Below are 9,888 nucleotides of genomic sequence, written 5' to 3' on the forward strand. Positions count from 1 at the left end.
TGGCGCAGGGTGGACACCCCAACGTGTTGTGCAAACTGCACGGCTGGACGCCACGGTCTGGCTCCCCTCCTGCCTAAGACCCGCTGTCACGGAGGACCCGCTGGGGGCTTGTCCTCTCTGGGCCTCCTGGAGGAGTGTGTGGAGGTGGGGAGGTGGTCCCACATTTATCTTTGGGGGCTCTGCTGCCTGCTGTGTACAGACCTGCCGGGGGCACTCTCTGATGCCCGCCTCCCCTTCCCTGGGGGCAGCGCTGAGCCTGGGGGCGGGGACGACTTCTGCTTTCCCACCCTGGCCCCAGATCCTGGGTAGGGCAAGCGTTACTGGTTGCCCCCCTATATCTGCTCACTTTCTTCCAGGATAATAGAACCCCCAATTTTTAGCTAGTTACACGGCTCCCGAAATAAGGACTGTATCTCCCAGCCTCCTTGGCAGATGCATATGGCTGCATGACTAAGCTCTTACAGATGGGATACAAACCAGAAGCAGCTGCTTCCAGGAACCTTCACCACAAAGGATCATTAGCATGTTCCTCATGCCTCGTTCCTTCTTCACTTCCTCAGTCCTACTACCTGGAATTTGAATGTGATGGCTGCAACTCTGGCCACCATTTTGAGGCCTTGAGGACAAAGGCCATGCCCTCAGGAGGATGGTGTGGGCAGCTGGAAGGAGCAGAGATAGATGCCTCTCAGCATTGTTACATCCTCCCCCCAGATTTGAACGTGAGAGAGGAATGAGTGTACCTCATCCTAACTGATCGGGGAGGGGAAGCCCAGGCAGTTGCCGATTGTGGCTGGAGAAGTCCCTGATACTTTTGTGGAGTGATGTCAACAGATTAGAAATGACAGCATGGCCCCCAGGTTGTTCCTAGGCTGGCGTGAGCATACAGCAGAAACTCCTGGTCTTTCTACACCTCGTCTTGAGCTGGGCGGAAAAGAGAGCAGTGGACTGGGAGGCTGTGGACCGGCCCGTGCACCTGAGAAAGGGCTGAGGAGGCATTTACATTGGGGGCCGGTGGGGGGGGGCATAGGGTCCCAGCCTCACGGGGGTGTATTAGTCAGGGCTCTCCAGCAAAAAAAAAGTACTAGGGTGTGCGTGTGTGGAAATGTTTAGTTTAGCCGTGGGATTGCACAGGCTTGGCGAGTCCACTGTCTGTGGGGTGGGCCAGCAGGGGAGGCCCGGGGCAGTGCCGTCTGCTCAGGGAAGGTCAGCCTTTTGTTCTATTCGGGCCTTGGGATGAGGGGACGAGGCCCACCCACATTACGGAGGACTGTCTGCTTTACTCAACCTCCGCTGATTTACATGTTAATCTCACCCCAAAACACCTCCACGGAAACATCCAGAATGACGTTTGACCGCCTGCGTGGGCGCCCAGCCAGGCAGACATGTGAAACTCACCACTGTAGGGGGCGACACAGGACCGGGAAGAGCCAGGCTGGCGAGGTCCACACCCTCTCCGCGCCAGCCTGTGACAGCCGGGGAGCCCCCAAGCTCAGGGTCAACCCGGGTGACGGAGGCTGGGGGAGGGTCTTGAAGTTGGCCCAGTTTGAACCCAGAATGACTGAGGAAAACTGCACCAAGCATCTGAGCGTCCCCAGGGGTTGTCTTTGGGCGCATCGGAGTTCAGGTGACCATAGATTTGCACCTGCGACATCAAGGTCACTCTATGATCTTGGAGATTATATAAAGGGAGTGATAAAAACGTCCTCCGCTGCCCCGTGCTTTCTCGGAGGTAAGTCCTCTTTAATGATTGGGTGCATGCTCTTCCCAGTTTTCCCCTGAAATAGCCCCAATTCAGAAGTGTCTCAGCTTAGGTCCCCACAATGGCAGAGACTATCACAAGCCTAGGGCGCAGGTGGCTTCTTCGGGAGGTGACACTAGGGGGCAGGAGGGAGGAAAAGCCACCAAGCATGGGCACCACCAGCGAGCTGCTGCTGGCAGCGGGAGGCGGAGTCGGCCAGGACCCTGGGCTTAAAGCAAGCCTGTGGAATCGAGCCCCGAGCACCAGGGGACGGGATCCGGGGGGCACTGGCCCTGCATTAGGCTGTGTTCACAAGTGGCCCGAGCATTCTCGCCCCACCCTCTGCAGTAGAGGGGCCCCCAGGGCAGACAATGGAAACTCTGGTGCAAAACTCAGAACAAAGTGCATTTCGGCACTGTCCACAGGCTGCAGCTGAAGGCCAAGGCGAGGCCTGGGGGCCAAAGGCATCCGGGACAGAGAAATCCTTTGCACACACACACCCATGCACCGGTCTCCCGCCTCCCTCCCTGCTGTTGCTCCCACCGTCCTCTCTGCTTGGAAGCCCCCCCCCCCCCCCCCGCCAGCTTCTGGTCCTCACCCAGGAGGCCTCCTCTCCTTGCCTGCTGGGCCAGGGACTCAGAGCCTCCTCTGTCACGGCACACACGCACCATGTGACAACTGTCTCTGCAAGTGTCCCCACCACTGCAGCTTCGGCACCTCAGACTGCGCCCTGTCTTCCATCTGTGTCCTCCCTGGCCTGGAGCAGGGGCCTGGGCATGGCTGCAGAATGAAGGGGTGAGTGAGTGAGCGGGTGTGGGCAGGCACCGCGCTCAGAGCTGGAGGTGCAGGGCCGGGGCCCCGGCCTGGGACATCTGTGTGTGCTGGGAGGCCGGGCCCTCTGCAGCCTGGCGTGCTGGGAGGCGTGCAGAGGGGTACGCATGCAGAGCGGCCATCCAGGGGCTTCGCGGTGCCCGTACTGGGACCCAGCTGAGGCACGGGAACGCAGGCACTGGAACAAACGACTGTCAAATGGGGGGGGGGGGCGGTAAAAACTTTCCCAGCCCCTAGCCTCGCTGCAGGCCTCTGGGGCTGTCGTCGGCCTGTGGCCCGGGGACGTGGAGCACCGCCGTGGCTACTCATGACTAGGTGGCTGAGCTGGGCTTTGAACCCAGGGTGTGTGGCCTCTTCCCTTGTCACCCCTGGAAGCCAGGCCGGATATGCCGGGCAATAGGGAGCCACAGCATGTTCACGAGCAAGGAAGAAACCTGAGCGTGTCTCACTGTCGCATGGAGCCTGGCTCTTTGCATGCACCTGCTGGGCGGTGGTGGGCTGAGTGCTGATGGACGAGGAATGGCAATGTTAGAGAGTCCTTTAACGTTTGCAAACCGGGCAGACCCTGTGTGTGCTGTAGATGTGATACACACGCTCTGTGAGTCTACACTCACCTGCGTGTGCTGGGTGGGAAAGCCGTGGACGGACACCCTAGAAACGGGTCACAGTGAGGGGCTTGGGGCATGTGGGCAGCAGACCCCCCTTCACTGCATCCATTTTCTACCCATTTGGATTTTTACCGTGTTCCTGTATGACTCAATGTGAAAAAAAGAAAAGGAATTATTTTAAAAATAGCCATGGTTCCATTATATGCTGGTGTGGGCAGCTCTCTGAAATACACCAACTGAAAAAAAAAATAGAGGCTCAGAACAGTATGTATGATATGCTTTTATGCCTATATGATGACAATTATATAACGTAGGCAAATGTGGTGGATGTGAATTATTTCTCGAAGAATTCACAAGACACGAAGAGAGAAACTGGTGCTGCATCTGCAAGGCCCAAGCCACTGATGAGAGGGTCGGTGGGGCTGGGAGGAAGGGCTAAGACTCAGCCCTGGGAAAGGATTCTTTGTTCTACGGACAGCTTCTCCCCAAGTTTCTGGGGCTGCTGCATCCCCGGTTAGAGCCCTGGTCAGCACTGCGTGCGTGCTGTATGAGGGGCAGGCCAGCCCCGGTCCGGTCCACAGGGCCCCTCCCAGGAAGGGAGGGAGCCTTGTGTGGCCCTTGACTTTGTTAAAGCTCTTCCTGGAAGGTTTGCTCTGAGGCTCAGAGGGTCAGCTTTCTCCTCTGCCTGTGACCCGAGGTCCAGGCGGTGCAAAGGTACCAGGCGGGTCAGGGAGGGAAACGGAATCCAGGGGGGCCCAAGGCGGGGGGCCGAATGGAGCCCCAGCCAACACTAAGTGCCGGGGACGCAGCCGCCACTGGGCAGACACATACCGGCCCTTGCGGAGCCCACGTTCTAGAGAAGGTGGGGGCAGAGAATGAACAGGAAGCCCTCTGATGAAAACAAGCTACAGGGACGGAACGCTGGGCGGGCTACTTTAGAGAGGCTGGCCAAGCAAGGCCTGCTGGAGGAAGTACAGCCCAGGTGAGAAGCAGAGCAAGGGCAAAGGCCCTGGGGCAGACGGGTGGTGTTGGCTCTGATAACGCAGTAAACATCAGAAGCTCTGAGCGAGACTCAGGAGGTGCTATGGCCTCAATGTTTGTGTCCCCCCAAAATTCCTATTTTGAAATCCTGACCCTCAACGATGATGGTATTAGGAGGTGGGGCCTCCGGGAGGCGCTTGGGTCATGAGGGAGGGGCCCTCATGAATGGGACCAGGGCCCTCCTCAGCCCCTCCGCCATGTGAGGACACAACAAGAAGGTGCTGGCCACGGACCGGGAGGAGGACCTTCCCCAGAATGTGGCCATGCGGCCCCTTGATCATGGACTTCCAGCCTGCAGGACCGTGAGCAATAAATGTGTGTTGTTTCTAAGCGTCCCGGTCGGTGGGATCTTGTTATAGTAGCCCGAATGGACTGAGATAGGAGAGCAGCAAAGGAGGGCTCCGGGCAGAGGTGTGGGTATTCCAGCAACTTTAATACGAGAACCAGCGTGTCCTATGGAGGCCTGGAGCTTTGACAGAGGACACGTGAAGACTTCTGAATTGCCCCCGCCTGCCTGCAGGGCGGATGCTGTCCCATAACCTCACCTGGGGTCCTGGCATCCTCTACAGGACAGAGGCTGAACCTGCAACGGAGGGGACTCTGCTGGAAACATCCCGTGTTTGGTACCGTGTCATTCCGAGGCTTTGCTGCAAGAGGAGAGGAATGTGGGGGAGCAGATTCCAGAATCCGGCCTGGAGAGAGATGGGCAAGGAAGAAGCCCCTGCTGGGGAATGGTGGTGGGTTTTCCTGCAGAGGACGATGTAAAGTCTGGGCAGCCCAGAGGAGTGAGCTTGCAGGTGTGCAAGCAGGGACAAGCCCCCAGTCACACTGGTGACCGAAGCCATCAGGTGACAGGATGTTTAACCCCTCTTGCGCTTCCTCCTGAGAACGGGTCACGCATTCCCCAAGCTGGCTTGTCCTTTCTGAGTCTGCATGGATTAGCCTGTGTGTGGATCATGAGGGCTTGGGTACGACTCAGCTAGTGGCTTCTCCTCCCTCCAGGGTCCCCAGGCTTCCTGTCCATCCCCCAGGGCCGCCCTTAGCAGGTGGGCCTGGGGGGGCTGTGTCTCACTCCATGAGCCAGAGCCAGGGGCCCCTCACCTTGGCCCTCCAGGGGCCCCCTTTCCTTCCCTCTGGGTGTTCCTGCTGCCCCTCGAGTGAAATGGAGGCTCGGTGGCATCTGTCCCCTACTGGCCGTTCCAGCAACCAGGAGGGTGAAGCGGAAGGCGGTGGAGAGGGTTTGCCAGGACTGGGTTTGGGGTGAGCTGCATCGGGCTCGGCCAGACCTCTGGGGTGCTGGCAGTCACTTCTGATGCTCCCATCTCCAGCCAGCACCCCTTTTCCCTGAGTTCAAGAAGTAAGCATCCTTCTGTCTCCCTGACAGCTATGCGTTTCTTGCTCAGCACGCACACCACCAAGTTCACAAGGCTTGTGCCCCTGGACTGTTCTCCAGCGTTTGCTACCTCTCTTGGGGGCACACCCTTGACTCCTCTGTCCCCTCCCTCCCTCGGCCAGTCCTAAGCCTGCCCTCTCCATTCCATCCCCGGTCCTCTCCCCACACCACCACCATGCAGCGGGACCCCGCAGGGCCTCCGGGCTGGTCTCCCTGCACAGATGCTGTCAGGGGCCAGCTCTCCGCACGCACCGTCTCTCTCAGGCATAACCACTGCAGGAGGTGAGGGTTATCATTTCCAGTATTATCCAGGTAAGGACGTGGGGCTCTCAGAGAAGCTAGAAGCCCCACCGAGGTAGCACAAGTGCTGGGAGATGGCCCCGCCACCCGGTACGACCTGCAGTGAACTCGGGGTGGGGCAGTCTGCTCTCCGGGATTTTTCCTCTCGCCCGCAAAGATATCCTCGCACCTCCGCTTTGTTTTTTCATTTCTCACTGATGCTCGCACCGATCCGGCGCCCAGCGAGCACCCAGAATCCCCCGCTGCTTCTATCACAGGCAGATGACACTTCCTGGCCCAAGCCGCAGCCACTTCTCTCTTTCTCCTGTGGCGATGCTGGTTATGAAACCAGGAATAGTTGTCGGCGGCATGGGACATCGAGGTAACTCAGACCAAAACACGGAGACTGAGCCAGGCTGTGTCAGCCTGGGCAGGCTGCAACCTTCGCACGGGGGCCCAGGGCCCCGGAAGGCGGGCCACAGCCAACCCAGTTGCTGTGGAGACACAGACAGACAGACAGACAGCTGGGGTCCGCCAGCTTGAAGGCGCCCAGGGCCTAGAGGAGGGGGAGACGAACGTCACCTCCAGGGCGGAGCTGGCCTGCTCACGGGCCCCTCCTAGCAGGTGCCCCACCCACCCACCCCAGGGCTGGGCCCAGGCGGCCGCTGGAGGGCAGGGCAGCTCTGGCTCTGGAGCCCCGACTTGGCTTCTGGTCCTCACTCTGCCACTTGCACCGCTGTGTGTCTTTGGCTAGTCGCTTCACCTCTCTGAGCCCCTGCTACCTTATCCACAGCAGGTAAGTAAGAATGGAGGTGCAGAGCTAAGGTTAAGAGCTGGGCTTGGGGTTGGTTTGCTTTTTTCAATGGAGGTGAAACTGACATAAGACAAAAAGCAACCATTTTAAAGTGAACACTCACGGTGCTCGGCAACCCCAACCTCCATCTGTTTCCGGCGCACTTCATCACCTCCAAACGGGACCTGGCCGCATTCTGCTCTTGCTCCCTCCTCTCCTCCCCCTCCAGGGAAGGGCTGGTTCCGTCTCAGCACCAGGTCCTGTCAGCTGAGACCCTCACCCCGTTTCCGGAGCCTGAATCCCGGCTCTCACCAAATGGCCTGGGAGCATTGTTCAAATTCCCAGCGAGGCTTTGCCAGTAAGAGATGGTGGCTCCTGGGCATCTGAATCTCTGTTCAATCCAAACAAACCTTTCACCAACCCTCCCAGATGCGGGGCAACTCCTGGGGAAATTCCTTAAAATCCGCAACATGCTTTATCCTCGCAAAAGGTCTGAGAAGTCTGACCGTAATTAAACATTTTAACTTTTATTTCCTGGGCCCACTCTTACTTGACCGGGGGACACTTTTATCTTACTGCGGGGGCGCCCATAACCCCCTCTGTAGGCGGCTGTTTCCAGGCATAGTTGGGGAATTGCTGGCCTAGAGGAAATATTTATCGAGCACCTCTGAATGCAGGGCCCGTGGTTAAATGATTTCATCTTCATCATGCACCACTTCTTCATAATTAGGAAAAGCCTGGCTGGGAGAAAATTACATTTAAGAAGATTTTTTAAATGAAGATATTTAACTTGCACGTCACAACATTTATCCTTTTGTATGGGAAGTTTATGGAAGTTTCGACAAACTTAGCCATGTAACCACCAGCACTGCAATCAAGATTAGAACGGTGTCATCAGCCCTAAAGCCTCCCCCTGCCCCAGTGTAGTCACCCCTCCCCCAACCCCAAGCCCCAGAAAAGCCCCAGAAAGCACTGTCGCTATAGTTTTGCCTCGTCCAGAGTCCAGAACGTCATCTAAGTGGAATCACGGGGTATGAGCTGTTCTGAGGTCGCCACCTGATCATTTGCTGGTCGAAGGAGTTTTGGGTTGTTTCCGGTTTTAGGCAATTATGAATAAGCCACTAAAAACACTCATGTGCAGCTTTTTGTGCAAATAGAAGTCTTCATCTTTCTTAGGTAAACACCTAGGAGTGGGTTTGCTGGCTGCGCGGTAGACTTATGTTTTCACTTTTTACAAAACTGCCAAACTGTTTTCCAAGGGGCCGGGCCATTTTGCCTTCCTCCCAGCCATGTAGCTCCAGTTGCTCGGCATCTTCATCAGCGCTGGGGATTGTCACATCTTAAAATTTTATTTTAACCATTCTCATAAATATTTAAAAGGGAATAACTTTTTTTTTAGATTTTTATTTATTTGAGAGAGAGAATGAGATAGAGAGAGCATGAGAGGGGGGAGGGTCAGAGGGAGAAGCAGACTCCCCGCCGAGCAGGGAGCCCGATGCGGGACTCGATCCTGGGACTCCAGCATCATGACCTGAGCCGAAGGCAGTTGCCCAACCAACTGAGCCACCCAGGCACCCAGGGAATAACATTTTAAAACAGTTTATTATTATATAGTTTTTGATAAATACTTATGGGCTAAATTGTGTCCTCACCAAAAGAGGACATGTTGGAGTACTAACTGCTAGAACCTCAAACGTGACCTTATTTGAAGATAGGACCTTGAAGAAGGAAATCAAGTTAAAATGAGGTCATCAGGGTGGGCCCTCATCCAGTGTGACTGTGCCTTACAAAAGAGGAAGTGTGGACACAGAGACAGAGGGAAGTAATGTGAAGAGACACAGAGAGGATGGCCAACAAGCCCAAGAGAGAGGCCTGGGACAGACTGCCCCTCGCAGCCTCAGAAGGAAGCAGCCCCTCCGACTTCCAGCCTCCAGAACTGAGAGAGATTCAATGTCTGGGGATTAAGCCTCCTGGCCTGTGGTGCCTTGTTATGACAGCCTGAGCAAATTAAGACATACACAAAACAAAACAAAACAGGTGAAATAAATACCTTAAATTTTGAATCCTGCTAGTAAAATGGCCTACCCATCACCCACCATTAACTTAAGAACGAGAATGGAACCACTACCTTCTCATCTCCGGGTGTGCACCTGCCCCTGCCCCATGCCATCCCGGGAGCCCCGTGCCATCCCGCCCCCTGCCAGCACTGCTTGCCTGCTGGAGAGGACCTCTTCCCAGGGAGTGCAATGAAGGGGACTTAGGGAAACTGGAGGCTGTGGAGAGAGACCTGCTGCTCTGATGTGATAGCCGAGGAGGTGATGGCTGGAGGGGCTAAGGGGTACTTTTCTCTGTTTTTAAGCTGGGAGAGGCCTGACGGCGGTTGACACCAACACGACGATCCAGTGGAAAGGAGCGGTTGGTGGGCTTGTTTGTTAGCTCTCTCCCCCGCTGGAAGAGAGGCTCCGGGAGGGCAGGGCCTTGCCGTGTCTCAGGACCCAGCAGGTGGGGACTCCGTGCTGGGCAAGGAGTGAGGACAGAGCCTCCCCTCGGAAGGAAGGCGGTCCGCGGTCCCCTGCGAGGAACCGCAGGAACCCTCACGGGTTGGAAAGGCTCTGTGGGTGGCTGGCGGAGACGGATGGCTGCGCGGACGTGAACGTGCATGAAACACGGGTATGCGGCGAATTTTGTCAGACGCGTATTTTACTCCTATTGAAGAAAACCCAGGGCTCATCTCGCGGAGCGCTGCGCGACCCGCCTGCGGGGTGAAGGCACCACCCTGCGGACGGACCTGGGACAACCTCGGAGAGGTCTGGTCACCCGCCCCAGGCCCCGGCCGAGGAGCGTCGCGACCCTCTGCCAGCGGTCGGTGGGTCGCGAACGAGCGGGGCAGACAGCAGGCGCTCCGTAAGCGCAGGTCGGCGGGACCGCGCCGCGCCCCAGGCCCCGCCCCGCGCACGCCTCGCGGCGGAGCCGGGGGAGGCGGAGCCAACGCCGCGGCCCGCAGAACTGGATTGGCGGCTGGGGAAGGGGGCGGGCTGCCGGCGCCGGGGGCGGGGCCGATCGCGGGTCGTAAATACGGCGCCACATGGCACCGGTTGGGGAGGGCGGGAGCGGAGGGCGCAGGCGCGTTGAGGGCGGGCGCCCCTCGGCCTCCGTGGCCCCTCCGTGGGCCGCGATTTCTCGCGAGACGTGAGGCGGGAGGCGG

The sequence above is a fragment of the Mirounga leonina genome, unplaced genomic scaffold (assembly GCF_011800145.1).
Source record: "Mirounga leonina isolate KUSES-001 unplaced genomic scaffold, KU_Mleo_1.0 Mir_454, whole genome shotgun sequence".
Lineage (NCBI taxonomy): Eukaryota > Metazoa > Chordata > Mammalia > Carnivora > Phocidae > Mirounga > Mirounga leonina.